This window comes from Lactuca sativa, chromosome 7 (genome assembly GCF_002870075.4).
Source record: "Lactuca sativa cultivar Salinas chromosome 7, Lsat_Salinas_v11, whole genome shotgun sequence".
NCBI classification, from domain to species: Eukaryota; Viridiplantae; Streptophyta; class Magnoliopsida; order Asterales; family Asteraceae; genus Lactuca; species Lactuca sativa.
In genome coordinates, this window is record NC_056629.2 from 128,211,756 (window position 1) to 128,230,115 (window position 18,360).

An 18,360-nucleotide genomic window follows, 5' to 3' on the forward strand; every position below is an offset into this window, starting at 1 on the left:
CTAGGTGTCTTAAAAGCACCATTTTGAACATGCTTTAAGGGAGTTTACGGCCTAAGATACTCTTGGGCCGTGAACTCCCAAACTTTGGTGATTCTTGGTTGATTTCATGTCCCTAATACACTCCTATACAAGTCCAAGGCAGTAGTATATCACGAGGAACAATCTAGGCTTGCTTTCGGGAGTTTACCGCCCAAGAACACCTTGGGGAGTAAGCTCCTAAATCGAATGATTTAGCTATGTAATCTATGTTATGAACACATTTAAAGCTTTCTAACACTACTAGAAAGAGTTACTCACAATTTGGGATAAAAACCCGAAGATCTGTGAGAGAGAATTTTGGCTTTTCTCTAATTGAAATTCAACTAATGAACCAATTTGGTTCAAAATTCTATTTATAGTCCTGAGATATTTTGGCAGAAAATATTTTTATTCCTGAAACGAATTCTAATGTCCTAGAGTATTGGAATAACAGTGTTGCACCAAACCCTAGTGCATCCACTCTCCTAATATCTCCTTAAGTGTAAAATCCTGAAAACTGTCAAACTTATACTCGAAATCTGAGTTTTCACTGTAACTGTTCTACTTCTATTGGCTTCAAATGGTTTGCTTAGAAAGGAAATTTCGGGTTGTCACAGTTGGCGGACATGGCCAACGCATTCCGCTCGAGCCGATGTCCCGAGGGGGAAAAGGTCAGATTGGCGTCCTGTCTTCTGAAGAACAGGGCACGGGATTGGTGGGTGGAGGTTGGTCGTGTCATCGGGAATGACACGACTTTGGATGCCATGACTTGGGCAGACTTTTCCACCAGATTGAGAGCTGAGTTCGCAACGGTTTATTGAGGTGCAGCAGTTAGCACGTGAGTTCCAGGATTTGACCCAGACCATAGAGACAGTGGCGGAGATTACCGCCAAATTCAGGGAGAGGGCACTTCTCGTTCCTCAGTACGCAGCTGATGAGGAAACGAAGAAGGCCTGTTATCATGAGATGCTGGGGAGTGATATCCACCAGTTTGTGAACCGGTCCAACTGTAAAGCGCTGGATGACATCATTGCTAGAGCTCGGGAGCCAGAGATTGATCTTGAGTTGGAGAGGAAGAGGAAGCCGTAGACGGCTTCGGTTCCAGGGGGTTCGGGCAAAAGGCCCAAGGTTTCTGATCATAGATCCAGGAGTCAGCAGAGCCACAGTCGATGTGGCAAATTTGGGATATTGCACAACGGGGTGTGCAAGGTAGGGAGTTCCGGCTGCTTTAAGTGCGGCCGAACTGGGCATCTGAGCAGAGATTGTACAGCCACTACCACCGCCATTGCAGCATCAGATCTGATTTGCTTTCAGTGCAACCAGAGGGGACATAAAAAGTCCCAGTGTCTGAGTTTAGCGGCTGCAGGGAATGTGTCATCACATGCCCCTGCTACTTTCAGGATTACGGATGGCCGTCAGGGCCGAGCTGAGACGCCAGTGGCAAAGAGTAGGGCTTTTCAGCTGACAGCAGAGGAGGCAAAGGCAACTCCTGATATGGTGACGGGTATGTGATTCTCTTTTATCTCTGCATCTTTTTATTGTTTATTTTCTTATGGGTGTATGTTTTGTATAGGGTCATTCTCAGTGAACGGCATTTCAGCTACGGTGTTGTTTGATTCGGGGGCTACCCGGTCATTCGTCTCTCTTGCACATAGCAAGAGGTTTAGCAGAGCTCCTGGGGAGCTAGATTGTCCACTTGAGGTTGAGATAGCAGCTGATAGGCATGGATTGGCTGAGCCCCAATGGGGCGGTGATAGATTGTGAGCTACAATTAGTGAGGGTTCGCACTCCTAGTGGGGAAGAGTGACTGATCCAGGGCGAGAGGCCACAGCGCGTTCAGCGGCAAGAGCGAGGCGCTATTTTTAGCCGGGTTGCGCCGGTTATGTAGCTTATGTCTTGGATGCTCGAGAGAAGGGCAAGACGACAGTTGACGATGTTACGGTGGTGCGAGATTTCCCGGATGTATTTCCAGAGGACCTACCGAGAATACCTCCTAAGAGGCAGGTCGAGTTCCGGATCGACCTAATTCATGGTGCGGCTCCGATAGCCAAGGCACCGTACTGCTTGGCACCCCCAGAGACGCAAGAGTTGTCTACGCAGCTGCAAGAGCTGTTAGACAAAGGTTTGATCAGGCCACGCAGTTCACCTTGGGGTGCACCGATTTTGTTTGTGAAGAAAAAGGACGGGTCGCACCGTATGTGTATAGATTATCGGGAGCTGAATAAGGTAACGGTAAAGAACCGTTACCCACTTCCGAGGATAGATGATTTGTTTGATCAGCTTTAGGGGGCAGCATGAGGAACACCTAAGGGAGGTGCTAGAAGTTTTGAGGAGGGAGAGGCTTTTTGCGAAGTTCTCCAAGTGCGGGTTCTGGTTGCGCGAGGTGTAGTTCCTTGGCCACCTCGTCAACCAGAAAGGTAGTTTGGTAGATTCGGCCAAGATAGAGGCCGTAATGCTATGGGAGGTCCCGAAGTCTCCATCCGAGATTCGGAGCTTCCTAGGCCTTGTGGGGTATTACAGGAGATTCATCCAGGATTTCTTTAAGATAGCAGTACCGCTCAGTCGACTGACCAAGAAGTCAGTGGCGTTTCGTTGGGGGCCTGAGCAGCAGGTAGCGTTTGAGACCCTCAGGCAGAGATTGTGCGAGTCACCGATCCTTACCCTGCCATAGGGAGTAGAGGATTTTGTAGTCTACTGTGACGCCTCGATCATAGGTATGGGAGCAGTGCTGATGCAGCGAGGCCGTGTGATAGCTTACGCCTCGAGACAGTTGAAGCCCCACGAGGCTAACTATCCTACGCATAATTTGGAGTTGGGAGCAGTGGTGTTTGCTCTCAAGATTTGGAGACATTACCTCTATGGGGTCCGGTGTACCATTTACACGGATCACAAGAGTTTGAGGTACCTCATGGATCAGCCAAATCTGAACATGAGGCAGAGACGGTGGTTAGATGTGTTGAAAGATTATGACTGTGAGATCCTCTATCTCCCTGGGAAGGCCAATGTAGTGGCCGACGCCCTGAGCCGCAAGGCAGTAGCGGCCCCGATCAGAGACATTTGTTTGAGGATGACGGTGATTACTCCATTATTGTAGCAAATTGTGACAACCGTCAAAATTCGAGTTAGTTCTAGATTTGAATAAACTTAGTTACACATATAGGCACTACACATATTAGACTTACTAACTAGAAGCTAAGTTATAACCTAGTAGAATCTTGGAAACAGAAAACGACAATAGATAATGTGCTTGGATTTCACATTGGTATGTGAATTCTACAACTACTTAACTGTAGTGACTATCCATATTCGGGTTACTCTTTGACTCGAACAACATTTCATGAATCATATCCACACATCATGCACTTGACCTAGAAGTAGAAGTGAGTTCAAAGTCTCATAGAAACTTAAGTCAAAGTTGAAGACTAGGACTAGTATACTTGATTCCTCAATTTCGTTTGAATCTCGGAATCACTACATAGAATGCCAATAAACCGATAAAAATAAATTACAAACATTATTTATAACTATAAAAGAGTTATAATACCATAAGATAATTTGAAGTCTCAAATATTCAATTTATTTTGATATTCAAAGTTTATTAAACTTCAAAACCCTAAAAGCCCTAAAACCTAAATTTTATAAAATTTGACATCAAGAATTCTATAAAAAAATAGTTATGAAACTTATAATATTATCTTAAAACAATTAAATTCAGGGAAATATAATCAAGGAAAATAAAAATTTAAGTCATTAACATTCATCCTTAATTTATAAGTCAAAAATCAAGGTTTCATGAATAAAAACTTGATTTTAGTGCACATTTTATATAAAATTTAGATATTTTATAAAATAACTTAAATTTTATAAAACAAAATGAATGAGAAAGGGTTATTATACTCAAAATTTCTGACCCCTCTCTTCCCATATATCTCTCTCTCACTCTCACTCTTCAACACACACACATCTCTCTTTTTTCTCTCTCTAGAAAACTCTCTCTACCTTATCTCTAATTTCTTTTCTCCAAACACCACAACCACAGCCTCTTAACCACGAAATTAAGGAGATTCATAAGGTTTTTTCAAGCCACAAATAAATTTAAGGTAAAGAACATACATCTCTTGAAGATCCACAACAAGGATTTAAGTTATGCATGTGCATTTTACTTCAAAAACTGACTTCTACTTCATCATCTTCTTCAAACTTGTTTTATTTTTGTTAAAATGGTTTTTAGAAAATCATGGATGTGTTTTAACACCATGCATGTATGATAAACAAGGTTGCATGTTCATGATCTTAGTGCAAAAATCGATTTTAAGGATTAAAGCATCAAACTCAAGTTAAGAGTTTTTGAGAAACAAATTTTTGTTCATAAATGAATGTATACATTTTCATAAGTTTTAATCTTTTGATCTCTGGAAACATAACTAGAATATAAATTTATCATGATATCTTTTAAAATATTTCAAAAGATTTACTCAAATAAATGATGAAAACTCATTTTTCTAACCAATCACCATGCATGCAATCTGCCAGATTTCATTACCTGACTTTAAACTGTCATATCTCACTCATTTCTTAACCAAAATTCGGGATTCTTTTTCTGAAATATAATATTTTGAGCTAACTTTCAAACCCAACTGGTCTGACTTTAAAGTATTAAATATCCGATTTTCGGCAATTTTTACAAAATAGTTGCGCAAATAGCTCTTTTCTATGATCACCATTTTTGCCTTGCATGGTCAATGGCCTGAAACCCAACCATAAATCTGGGGAAAAATACTTTAGAAACTTAACATATCCAGTGAATTATGGCTAAAATTTCGTGGCTTAAAACCTCACTGAATGGCTACTCAAATTCATGAACTTCAGCCACATTTACATCTCATGCACCATTGCATGCAACATTTCTTAACTTGTTTGGGTTCATTACCCCTATTTCCCTTCTGAATAAATTCTGAATATTTTTCCTTTTGAAAGCCCTCATGTGCATGTGATAATCTGTAAAATACCAAGAGCTTTTATTATTTCTTTGATTTATTAAAATTATTGCTAAAACCAAGGGTATAAATCACATAAAATACTTCCAGAGGTCAATAAATCCGGAATAAATTCATGGATGACCCTTATAGTGAATAATGACCCCTCACTAAATTTCATCCATTTGTGTTGCTGTTTGGTATGATTTCCGATTTTCTTTTTGTTAGGGTATAATAAATCACAAAACCACTTTAGAGAGTGTGAAAATTTTATCTAGCAATTTTCGCATACCTTACCTGTGATGGATGACTCAGAAAAATAATTTCAAAATTTTTCATCATGCCTTACTATTTTTCCCAATTTTTGGTAATTATAATGGTCTAAAAATAGGAAAAATATTTCTGATTATCTAAAATTCATGAAAATTTTGAGGATTTTTCCCTACTGTAAACTATTTTTCTCTTATTTTCTAAAGTTAATTACACTTAAATACACTTAAATACACATAAATACTCAAAACCGGATTATACGATATGAAAACCACTTTTTATATTTTTCCCATGTTATTTATACTATAAATAATGTAACAAAAATTTTTGGTAATTTATTTTAACTGTTTAATATTATTTCTTCAATTAATCATTAATTAAAGGAATAAAACAAGGAAAAATAGAAAAACCCCTGAAAAAATATCTTTTATATTTTTCCCAGCCTATTTATGTATAATAACAGTTAAATAAAAAGTTTGGGTAATTTTGCAAACTGTTTTCTATTTATTTCAATTTTTATTGGAATAAATGCTCAAATATCATAAAATATAATTAAACATCTTCGAAATCGATTTTTATATTTTTCCCAGCTTAGTAATGTTTAATAACAAGAATATAAAAAGTTTGGGGAATTTTCTTAACTCATTGCAATTTTTCATGAATTTATGGTTATTCAAGAAACTAAAATGGTGAAAAATAGTTAGACAAATCAAAAATTCAAGAAAATTTATCTTAAGGTCTTTGACTTCAATTAAAACTGAAATGAAAAGTTTGGGATATTTTAGAATTAAATTGATTTAGTTTTGAATATTTCATTGGAACACCTCTAAAATGTTAAATATTAACATTTTAATAATGGAAATTTTCCACATAAATTGTTATATAACAATTGATTCTCTGAAACTTAATTTCCACAGAAAAATGTTTGTAACTTATCGATATTAAATTTTGACACAATATTGGCATAATTCTATTGTAGTACTATGTATACTAGTGTTAGATTTCGATTAGAGACTCACTAGCGAATACCTTTATTTTAGGAATCGATGGTGATACGAGTGGAGCATAGTCAAGGCACCATTTGCATCATCTCAATGCATATTGTGAGTATTCACCATTCCCCTATTTTCGGTTTTTAAATGTTTTGGGGTGGAAAAGCATGTCCTAAACTATTTATGTTCGTTGTATTTAATTGACTCGTATAAACTTGACTGTTATATTTTGCACATTGTGAGTATTCACGCACTCCCCTATTTTCAGTTTTTATGTTTTGGGGTGGAAAAGCATGTCCAGAAAAACTATAATTTGCATGTTGTATTTAAATTGATTTGTATCAAACATGATTGCTATTGTATTGCTATGTTTCTTTATGTATGTCTATGCAACACGGAACATGAGAACTTATCATACTAAGGCCCTTCCCTTATCTCTAACCATTAACTCTTTGAGCTAATGGTCATTATGGATAGCGCTATTAGGAATTGACAACTCCTCACTTGCCCTATTGCTGGAGTGCATGATATCGTATTCATCTATGGAACGATAAGTATAGATGTCGATAAGGCTTCAGTCATAGGTTTGGTTCAGACTCATTGTTTGCTCATATACATACAAACTCGTTTCTCGTTATAGCAATAAACTTGTATTCATTAATAGCAATCAACTTTATTTCTCATTATAGCAATGAACTTTATTTCTCATTATAGCAATGAACTCTATTTCTCATTACAACAACGAACTTTTACTAGTGGAAACTTATATACATGTTTTAGCAATGAAATTGTTTGCTCCTTGTAGCAACGAAATTGACAGCTCATTTGAGCAATGAAACTTGTTTACTCGTTTGAGTAACGAACTTTATCTTCCATGAAAATATGAATGTTGCATCTTATTTGGGCAACATACTTTATTTCTGATGATGACAACGAACTGTGTTTACAAACTTATTTACTCCTTTTAGCAATATATTTTTATTATTGGAAACTTTTATCAAAACTTTGATTTCAACTCATGAACCAATATTATTTTGTTAAACTTGTGAGTACTCACCAACTATTTTCATAGTTGACTCTCGTTTTACATGCTTTTTCAGGAATCATCGAATATGTGGCACTTAGGGACACTTCAATTTTAGGAGCATTCGCATGTGTCGTATTTCAATTTACATTGTAATTTCATTTAAAAGTTGTTTAAACCCATTGTCAAATGGTAATGATTTTAATACTATGGTTAGTGTTGTCTTTTAACTTTTGCTATGAAACCCTTTGTACTGCCACGCCCTGTGTTTCCGCTTTAGCGGGGTGTGACACAAATCAAGGAGGCACAGGTGGAGGGCCTCAAGGAGGAGAGGCAGAAGTGTGAGAGGATCATGGACCGGGTAGCTTCTTTTGACTATGATACTAGAGGATTGTTAACCCTTCATCGGAGAGTTTGGGTGTCGTACTGAGGCGGAGTACGGCAAGTGTTGATGGATGAGGCTCATAAGTCTCAGTTTTCCATCCATCTAGGGGCAACGAAGTTGTATAGAGATCTTCAACCTGACTACTGGTGGGCCTGCATGAAGCGTGATGTCGCCTGGTACGTAGAAAGATGCCTGACCTGCAGGAAGGTCAAGGCAGAGCACCAGAGGCCTCACGGCAAGATGCAGCCGCTAGACATTCCAGTGTGGAAATAGGAGGATATCACCATGGATTTCGTCACTAAGCTTCCCAGTACCATGCTTGGGGTGGATTCCATATGGGTTATAGTCGATCGATTGACGAAGACTGCTCATTTCATACCGATCCAGGAGAGTATATCGGCCGAGAAGCTAGCCGATATTTACGTGAGAGAGGTGGTGGCACGGAATGGAGTGCCTATTTCAGTGGTGTCAGACCGTGATGTCCGTTTTACCTCCAGATTCTGGAAGCGGTTTCATGACGAGATGGGTACGTCTCCATTTCAGCACCGCTTTCCATCCTCTAACGGACGGGTAGAGCGAGAGAACGATTCAGACTCTCAAAGACATGCTGCAGGCATGTGTTCTAGACTTCGGTGGCAGTTGGGATAAGTATCTTCCATTAGGAGAATTTTCGTATAACAACAGTTACCATGCGAGTATTGATCGACCTCCCTTCGAAATGCTCTATGGGAGGAGATGCAGGACGCCGATTTGTTGGGGCGAGGTCGGTCAGCGAGTCATTGGGAGCACCGAAGTGGTGCGCAAGACGACATAGTTGATTCAGCAGGTTCGTAGTAGACTACAGACTGCGCATAGTCGGCAGAAGAGTTACGCTGATAGGAGGCGTTCAGACTTGGAGTTTCAGGTGGGCGATATGGTCCTCCTGAAGGTGTCACCCTGGAAGGGTGTTATTAGATTTCGGAAGAGGGGCAAGCTGGGCCCTAGATTCATTGGTCTTTTTAGGGTTTTGGCCTGGGTGGGTCGGGTTGCTTATCGGTTAGATCTTCAGGCAGAGCTCAGCCAGATCCACAACACTTTCCACGTTTCTCAGTTGAGGAAGTGCTTGGTGGATGAGACAGCAGTGGTGCCTTTGGAAGATATTCAGGTTGATGGCAGCCTGAATTACATCGAGAGACCGGTTGCGATTTTGGACCGGAAAACAAAGACCTTAAGAAACAAGGTGGTTCAGTTGGTGAAGGTGCAGTGGCAGCACCGGAAGGGGTCTGAGTGGACGTTGGAGGCAGAGGAAGAGATGAGGGAGCACTATCCAGAGTTGTTCCAAGATTTAGCAGTAGTAGACTTCGAGGACGAAGTCTGAGACAAGTGGGGGAGAGTTGTAACGCCCCATTCCCGGTATGTATTTAAATAAGTGTTTCCATTTTTGAGGAGAACTCGGCGAGTCCGTTGCCCAACTCGCCGAGTAGAGATGGGATGAACACGCGTATTTAGCCGGCTACTCGGCGAGTCAATACGCTGGACTCGGTGAGTTTGCCTGTCAGGAGGAAACCCTAATTTCAGGGTTTTGGACCTATTTAAACTTCCTTATGTGCCTAACTCGTCCCTTTTCACCCCAAAGCATCTGATAGCAAAACCCTAGCCATTCTTAGTGTGTGTGTGTGTGTGTTCATTGCTTGTAAAGGCACCTTTGGAGTAAGAAGGAGAAGGTGGAAGTTGGAGAGCCCGAGAAAGAGGAAGTAGATCCGGATTGTACACTCTATTGGTCATCTTTTCTGGTATTCAATTCTATACCTTGGCTTTTGAGCATATAGATCTATGTTGTCCCTAATTTGTGGGTTCTAAGCTCTAAAACCCCAAATTCTCTATGATTAGGCCTTAAGGCCGGTTATACTGTAGATCTGGACACTCATGGCATGCTAGAAGTATAAAGTGTTGGTTGTGATTGTGGTTGAAGTCGCTATTGAGCCTAGGACCCCATTAAGAGCTTATTTTGGTCATATGAAGCTTTTAAAGGCATGCATGCACATAAAGTTAGCAACTTTATGTGAAAAGCATGCCCTAGAAGTTCAGATCCATGATTGGAATCAGCTGCATGGCTCAGATCGGATTTGTATGGAAGAAGGACTGAAAGAACTCGGCGAGTCCCCAGGCCGACTCGGCGAGTTGCATGAAGATAGTCGTTGGCTCGGCGAGTTGGAAGAACAACTCGGCGAGTTGGATGAGTGGTCCCAAATAAAGTGTGTCAAAGATCAATGGCTTCATTCCTTCGTAGTTACACGTAAAGTTAGCAACTTTACATGTTCAGATGAGTCCAAGAATTCAGATCTGCGATTTGGGAACCATAGAGCGGATTCTAAAGCAGTATATGGAGTCTGCACGTTAGAACTCGACGAGTAGTTCGTCAGACTCGGCGAGTAGTTCGTCAAACTCGGTGAGTACTTCTTTGGACTCGGCGAGTCGAGTCGCGAGTCCTCGTCTTTCTTTGATTCGAGTGTTCGGAGTAAATCAGTGAGTGAAAGAGGCACTCGGTGAGTAGAAATTAGAGTCAGTAAAGGAAGGAATCAGCGAGTCTGCGCCCTGACTCGATGAGTCCGGTCAACGGGAAGTTGACTTTGACCAGTAATTAATTGAGTGTAATTTTGGAAATTGTAGCCGGGGAGACAACGGAGCGGCAGCAGACAGTTTCTAGAGCCGTTCGTTTAGCAGCCAGTACACGAGGTGAGTTTCCTTCCAATAGGAACGGGTCTACGGCCATAATGTCGGCCCGATTAGTTAGCAGTAGTTCCGGGCTTCGGTCCGATGTAGCAGTTAGTGTGTTTGATGCTTTCGTGGCTCAGACAGGTTTTATGCGTTATGTGTTCTGGGCTACGGCCTGATGCAGTATGCAATATATGTGTTTATGATGGTTGGTATGTTTATATGCTAGTTGATATGTGTTTATGCTATGCTATGCTCAGTTAGTTCCAGACTTTGGTTCGATGCAGTTAGTTTCGTACTTCAGTCCGATGCAGTCAGTTTCAGACTTCGGTCCGATGCAGCCAGTTCCGGACTTCGGTCCGATGCCGGGAACGAGGTCCCAGTCGGTTCCGGACTTCGGTCCGATGCAACTTCCGGACTTCGGTCCGATGCAGTGGGCGAGGCCCAGTATGTGATTTCTATGTATTGTATGGTATGTGGTAGTTTGGGGGAGCTCACTAAGCTTCGTGCTTACAGTTTCAGTTTTGGTTTCAGGTACTTCTGCAATAAAAGGGAAGAGCTCAGGTTGATAGCATCGCACACACCACAGCTTCAGCAGTTTTTCCTGGGAGTATGATAGGACATTTTCACATGTTTGATATAGTTTGATATGACGCATTACATTATGTTTTGAGAGTTATGAAATACGTTTATTAGTATGATCTTCAGTATCATGATTTTAATATTATAAAACAAAAATTTTTGGGTCGCATTTTTGGATGTTACAATTTTCTTCTCTTTTACATTTGAAATTGGTAAGTTGTGATGTTTTGGATAAAACAAAGATCAACTTAGGCCAATTGTGTGAAGTGTTTGTCTTGATTAGAATCCACACTATCTCTTGAATATCTGACAAGAAAGTCTTATATGTCAAGAGGACAGTGAGAGTCTTAAAGGTGCTGAAAGTCTCAAGAACTAATCAAGAATAAAACCTGAAGTTCTTCACTAGCACACAACTTAAGGTTTATAACCTATCGTGTTGACATATTCTGTGCCCATTCGAATTAAAGTTGGCCTTGCATATGAGTTCTTAGAGTTCTCAATTGGTTGCATAACAACTTGGAAGTAATGGCAGGCTCTTGAGCTGCCAGATGGAAAGAAATTAAGATTGAGTTTAGTCCATATGAGTTTGGATTGGTCATTACCCTTGTCTTGTGACTATGGTTTTGACAATTCACATGGATAAGAACACATACACCAGTCAATCTAAGTGTCATAAGGTTTCTATCCGATTCATGAAAATGATGGTGAGGAAACACTTTCACTAAGTAGATTTTAGCTAGATAGCAATTGTAATATTTGCATTCTCAAAGTCATTAGTGGAGCGTGTGTGGTTTACCGGCTCACTAACTTGGACATGTGAGAAGTGGCAAAAAGGTCTAACCATTATGATTACGGCATACCTCTTCATAATTGTTTAGACACACAAGTGTGCTATATAAGGGAAGGTGTATGATTTTGATAAAGTTTTATCAAAACAATCTAGTATCAGAAATCTGAACTTTGGTAAGAAATTCAGTTGATTTCTGAGTACATGTCAAAGCTAATGGGAGCATAAGTGTTATGCTAATAATCATCATGTTAGTGGGAGCATGATAATTATGATAAGTATTGCAAGTTAGCAATGTTAATTATAGAAAACAAAAGGTTTCAATTGGGAAAAAGTTGTTTTGTTATAATTAAGGGAGAGGAAATTATACTTCATCTTAAATCTAAAAGCTTAGATTGTGGTTTTAATCGTATTTAGTCAAGGAGATATATATGAATTTCATGTTGGAATGGATCAACATAAGGAAATTCTGTATATAGGTCCATTATTTGCATTCTAAAATTCGATTATGATTACGGCATCCCTTTTTATAATCTGAATTATGAGAACTTGGCAAATTGAAATGGAAATAGTATAGCAAAAGACTGGTTTAGTCTTGATGTGAGAAATCATGAATCGCGTCCCATATTCTTTAGATATAGGATTAATTACATGTGCTATATTCATCCTTTCTAAAATTCTCCAAATGCATGGGCATTAAGAAGGGAAAAGGTCTAGAATTGGATATGACTAAAAGGATTAAACAATTGTCGAGGACAATCTAAGGTTTACCAAAGATTGGTTGCACAAGGACAGTTGGAAGTATAGTGTTACTTATGGAAGGACCATCTTGACATAATATGTAAGGAGGTAACTCTTGTTTAGAAGTTATAGTCAAAAAGGAATCTGCAAATGTTTCAATGTTAGAAATTTTTCAATCTGTGTAAGATTAGGAAACTTAATGCAAGAAGGATGATTCCAAGGAGCTGATCTTCTTTGAAATTCTCTGTAATGTTTGTTGTCAAGTCTTTCTGACTTTGTGCATAATGATTACAAGAATATCAATGCATATAAGTTTAGAATCTAACAAATTTTAGTAAATGGCATGAATTTGGAATTCTTGCATTTGCAGTAAGGATTTGGGACTATGAAAAGAGGATCATTGGTGTTATGTTCAATTGATCTATTTCATAAAGTGAAGATCATAGACAAACATAGTATGCATACTTGGTGTATGGCATGACTAGTGTTTAGAAAACATAGTGTACATGCTTGGAGCATGTGACAACTATTATTTTAAATTCAAGAACAAAGTTGATAGTTGAAACAATATACAATGAATAATGTTTAAGCATATGGTGATAAATAAAAGGTGTTTTATTTATGTTCATAGGTTTTGATACCATATTGGATTCGATTATTATTGTGTTTCAATTTGCATGTTCTGACTTCTAGAATAACTAGGTCATTGTTCTGATTGACTAAGTTATTCAAACCATTCATAGTCGGTCATATGTTGGAAGTCGATATGAATCAAGACTTTCATGGTTTGGCTTGTAGAGGTCTAAGATGTTGGACAAAGGGCTACAACACTCATGAGTGCTCATAAGTTCTGAGTATTAGATTCAACCCGCGCTCATTGGAATCACTTCATGGATTTTATCACGAGTGATCATGAGACGATAATATCTTATATTCTTCAAACCTAGAGATATGAGTTGTTACTAAGAGTTGGTGGTACATTGATTGCACAAAAACGCATACGGTAACTCGGTGTTATAAAACGTGCATTTGTGTATGATTCAACAAGTAGTAGAACAAGCCATATGAGTAGAAGTTTATCCATTCCTTTTACCTTCGGGATAATAGTGATATCTGTGGGCCCCTCGATGATTTGATGATGACAAATGGACGTGCTCGGCCGGGCCAGGACTTATTTTATTTGTTCAATTAGTTAGTCGTCATAAATCAGAAATCGGGAAACAACAAATGGACAGAGAGAATGATTATAATCTATGTTTCAGTCCATATGATATCTAGAATGGAGGAATATGTGATCCCTTATCTAATGGACAAGTCATTGACAAAGGTTAGAGTTTATCTACAAGATCAGAGTTCGACAGAAGCTTTTGAGAGCTACGATTTCCAGTCGGTTCTTGAAGTCATACGCAATAATAGTTTTAGACTTATCCAAGTGGGAGACTGTTGGATTAATGTCTAAGTCCATAACTATAATTGGTAAGACTTGACCCGACCCGACATGGTCCATTTGGGTTGCATGGCATCATGCATTTGGATAAACTATAATGAGAGAAATAACACTTAAGGTTTGTTAATATATTATAAGTTCTAATATATTAATAAGGTTATTTAATTAGTATTGATCAAAAATTAATTTGGAATGAATTAAGTGATCAAATGGAGACTAATTAAATATATGGGTTGATTGTGTAAATCATTCATTCTTATATATGTGGGCTTATGATCCAAGATTCCTTATGTTAGACTAAGTCCATGGGGTGACCCATGGATACTCCATGGAGGTTAAAATCCATGGAGCATAAGGAATGGGTAAAGTCATGAGTTACATGGTGTAACCCTAATAGCCACCATATAAAAGAATCCCATGGCTCAAGAAATCGGGCACTGTGTGTGAGTGTGAGGGCTAAACGATTTCAAGGAGTGTTCTTCATTTCCCTCAAGGTTATACCAAAAGCAATTGATGTTGTGTGAACCATTTGAGGTGTCACACTTGGGGAACTAGGCACTCAAGCTTTATGAAGATAATCTACATCAGAGAGGTATGTATTCTATCTTGTTATATTCATTGTTTTATAGCTTAGATTAGGATAATACCTTGGATGTTCATATTTGCATGTATAATAGAGAGACCATAGATCCAAGATATTTAGGGTTGCATGTACATGGAGTGTTAGAATGCTCAAAACCCAAAAGGGTTATCCAGGACGTGTCCTTCACTCTCGTATCTCGGGGGAGTGTTACCAAGGACGTATCAAAGTTCTAAGGTTAATGCTTTTAACAGAATGACGTGGAAAATCATTTGTGAAATATAAAATACAACATTTTATAAAGAGTTTCACAAATAGTATTATGATTGGATCTGCAAGTTAAACGACTGTTTGATTCGATTTCCAGTGTTAAAAGCATACAGAAATATGAACATAACATATGAAATAATAAGTTTTGAGTACAAGAATTTCTTGTACTTATGCTTGTATTCTCCCCCTAAAAACATTGAAAAAAACTGAAAAAGGGTAGGGTTATGAACTCACCAGTCGAGAAATGTGTCGGTTTGGATGCTAAGTGTCAGTTCGGGGCTTGATAACGCGTGAGGTTCCTATGTAATATGAAATGATACATATATGTATCTAATTAGACTTTAAAACACTAATTAGATGTGATTATACACTCCAAGACGCGAAAACACTTCAAATCAAGTGTTTGGAGTGACCCGGGTGGCATCTACGGACATATAGGGCATAGATATGGAGTTTGCTCTTCAAGACTAAACTCCTAAGGGAGTTTTTGGCCCTAAGATCATGTCTACATGATTTCACGGCCATGAACTCCTGGGTGATGGGTTCTTGGTTGCTAAATGGCCTTATGACACTTGGGGAAATTTGCTAGGATTAAATCTAGAGCTTTGGAAATGGATTTAACCAACATATGGACTATCTAATGGAGTTTACGGCCATCAACAAGGATTTTACTGCCATAAGCTCCTATGTACTCTTTCCTTTCATGTTTTGGTGGTCCTAGATCAATCACATGTGATTCAAAGTCATTCTTCAAGCCATGGAATGAATTTAAGGTACCATTTGGCCCATTTATAGGAGTTTACGGCCCAGGAACCATCCTTGGGGGTTTACGGCCGTGAACTCCTAAGGGTGAGGTTTTTAACAAGTTTAAGGCCCCTAACTCGTTTGTGGTTGCTTCTAGACTTTAGTCCAAGGCTTAGGAGGTGTTTAAGTGGCATCTTAACACCTTAAAATGAGTTTACTGCCCATGAAATGGTGTTTACGGTCCAAGCATGTTCTTGGGCCGTAAACTCATATTTACTCCCTAAATGTTGAGTTCAAAGTGTTCCAAGTCCATTCCAATAAGTCCTTAAGTCGTTTCCAAGCTCCAAAAGTGATTTGGGAGGGTTTTGGGGCTCAAAAACCCCTTATATGTGTGTTTACGGCCTAGGGGTGTTCTAGGGCCGTAAACACATGTTTATGGTCCTGTTTCATAGATTGAACACAGATTTGAAAGCTAAAGAGGTTATATAATGAGTTAGGATAGTTACCTTGTTGATTTGGAGCTTAAATTGGATGATTTTGGACTTAAGATTCAATTGTAGAGAGAGAGTAGTGAGAGAGGGTGCAAAAGCTTCAAAATGAAGTCATTTGAACATTATATATGGTTCAAGTTTGGGACACGGTGGAATTCTACCCGATACTGACGTTAGACTAGGCTTTTGGTCACACCCGATTAAGTTGTCGTAACCCGATATGGTCAAATCCAAAAATCTTCCAATTATTAAATTGGAGTGTTATTACGAGTTTCTAATGTGTTTGGACACTAATTAAGTCATAATAGATGTCTCAATATTAATGACTTAATTTAATAACGAAACGGAAACAATTCAAAAGCGATGAATTTTCTTGACGGAACGGGTTACAATAACGGAATGAACTTCGGGTTGTCACATTATCCCCGTTAGAGGGAATTTCGTCCCAAAATTAAGAATAAAGATACAAATCATGGATTTGGAAAGAGATGCGGATACTTCTGCTTCATCGAGTCTTTGCGCTCCCAAGTGAATTCCGGTCCCCGCTTGGCATTCCAGCGAACCTTCACTATCGGGATGCGACTTTGTTTCGTACGTTTGATCTCTCGATCCATGATTCCGATCGGTTCCTCCATGGTGTTCAAGTTTTCGTTGATCATGATCTCATCCAGAAGGATCACGAGGGTTTCGTCGGATAAACACTTTTTAAGATTTGAGACGTGGAAGACGGGATGGATGTTGCTAAGCTCTTGGGGTAATTGAAGTTTATAGGCTACAGGACCGATCCTGGAAAAGATCTCGAAAGGTCCAATGTACCTCGGGTTAAGTTTTCCGCGCTTACCGAAGCGTACCATGCCTTTCCAGGGCGAGACCTTCAACAGGACACGGTCTCCAACCTGGAACTCCAGTGGTTTCCGTCGTACATCGACGTAACTTTGCTGTCGATCTCGTAATGCTTTCAGTCGTTCTCGGATCTGGATGATCTTCTCTATGGTTGCGCGGATGATTTCAGGACCAGTGAGAGCACTGTCGGGGACTCGACTCTTGGCTAGCTGTGTGTCCCCTACCTCAGCCCAGCACAAAGGGGATCTGCACTTGCGACTGTATAGGGCTTCAAACGGAGCTGCCTTGATCCTGGTGTGGTAACTGTTCTTATAAGAAAACTTGATCAAGGGTAAATGTGTATCCCACGACTTTCCGAAATCGATGACACATGCTCCAAGCATGTCTTCTAGGGTTTGGATAGTTCTCTCACTCTGTCCATCAGTCTGTGGATGATAAGCCGTGCTCATGTCTAGTTTAGTTCCAAGAGCCTTTTGGAGAGACTGCCAGAATCTGGAGGTAAAGCTGCTATCTCGATCAGAGATAATGGACACAGGTACACCATGCGGTCGGACTACCTCTTGGATGTTGGTTCGCGTGAGTCTTTCCATCTTGAACGATTCTTTGATCGGAACGAAGTGAGCGGATTTCGTCAAGCGATCGATAATTACCCAAATGGTATCGTACCCACTCGGACATTCGGATATCTCGGGCTGCTGGAGCAAATCTGAGGGTTTCTGATACTCGACTTTCAACTTGGCGCAAGTCAAGCACTTGCCCACGAATGAAGCGATCTCGGCTTTCATGTTTGGCCACCAGGATTGTTTCTTGAGATCCGGGTACATCTTATCTGAACCTGGGTGAATAGAGTATCTGGTTTTGTGTGCTTCCTCCATGACAACCTCCCTGAATCCTCCGAACTTTGGAGTCCAAATTCGATCCATGAAACAGTAGACTCCATCAACTCTGATCTCAATTTTCTTATTCATTCCTCTCAACGCTTCGCTTGACACGTTCTCTAGCTTGAGGGCTTCTAATTGGGCTTCGCGGATTTTCATGGCTAAGTGAGAATGGATAGTCATCGTCAGCGTCTTCACCTTACGGCTCGAACTTTCCTTTTGGCTAAGGGAATCTACCACCACATTGGCCTTGCCGGGATGGTAGCGGATTTCGCACTCATAGTCGCTGAGCAGCTCTACCCATCGCCGTTGCGTCACGTTTAAGTCTTTTTGATCGAAGATGTGCTGCAGGCTCTTATGGTCAGTGAAGATCGTACACTTAGTTTCGTAAAGATAATGTCTCCAAATCTTCAGTGCAAATACTACTACTCCTAGTTCCAAGTCATGAGTGGTATGGTTAACTTCATGTTCCTTCAGCTGTCTCGAGGCATAAGCAATTACTTTTCTCCTTTGCATAAGCACACAGCCTAAGACCTGATTAGACGCATCACAATAGACAACGAAGTCCTCCGTCCCTTCGGGTAGGGACATGATAGGTGCGCTGGACAAGGATTGCTTTAAAGTTTGGAATGCAGTTT

At 39.8% G+C, this 18,360-nt stretch overlaps 1 long non-coding RNA gene across 1 annotated transcript; it reads left to right on the forward strand.

Annotated features, from left to right (window-relative positions):
- The first annotated feature begins 3,964 nt into the window (after positions 1-3,964).
- Positions 3,965-11,101, forward strand: LOC122194980 (uncharacterized). Its single transcript, XR_008225089.1, has 4 exons — positions 3,965-4,118; positions 6,305-6,367; positions 7,357-10,831; positions 10,894-11,101. It is a non-coding gene; the product is annotated as an uncharacterized LOC122194980 (long non-coding RNA).
- Positions 11,102-18,360: the final 7,259 nt, after the last annotated feature.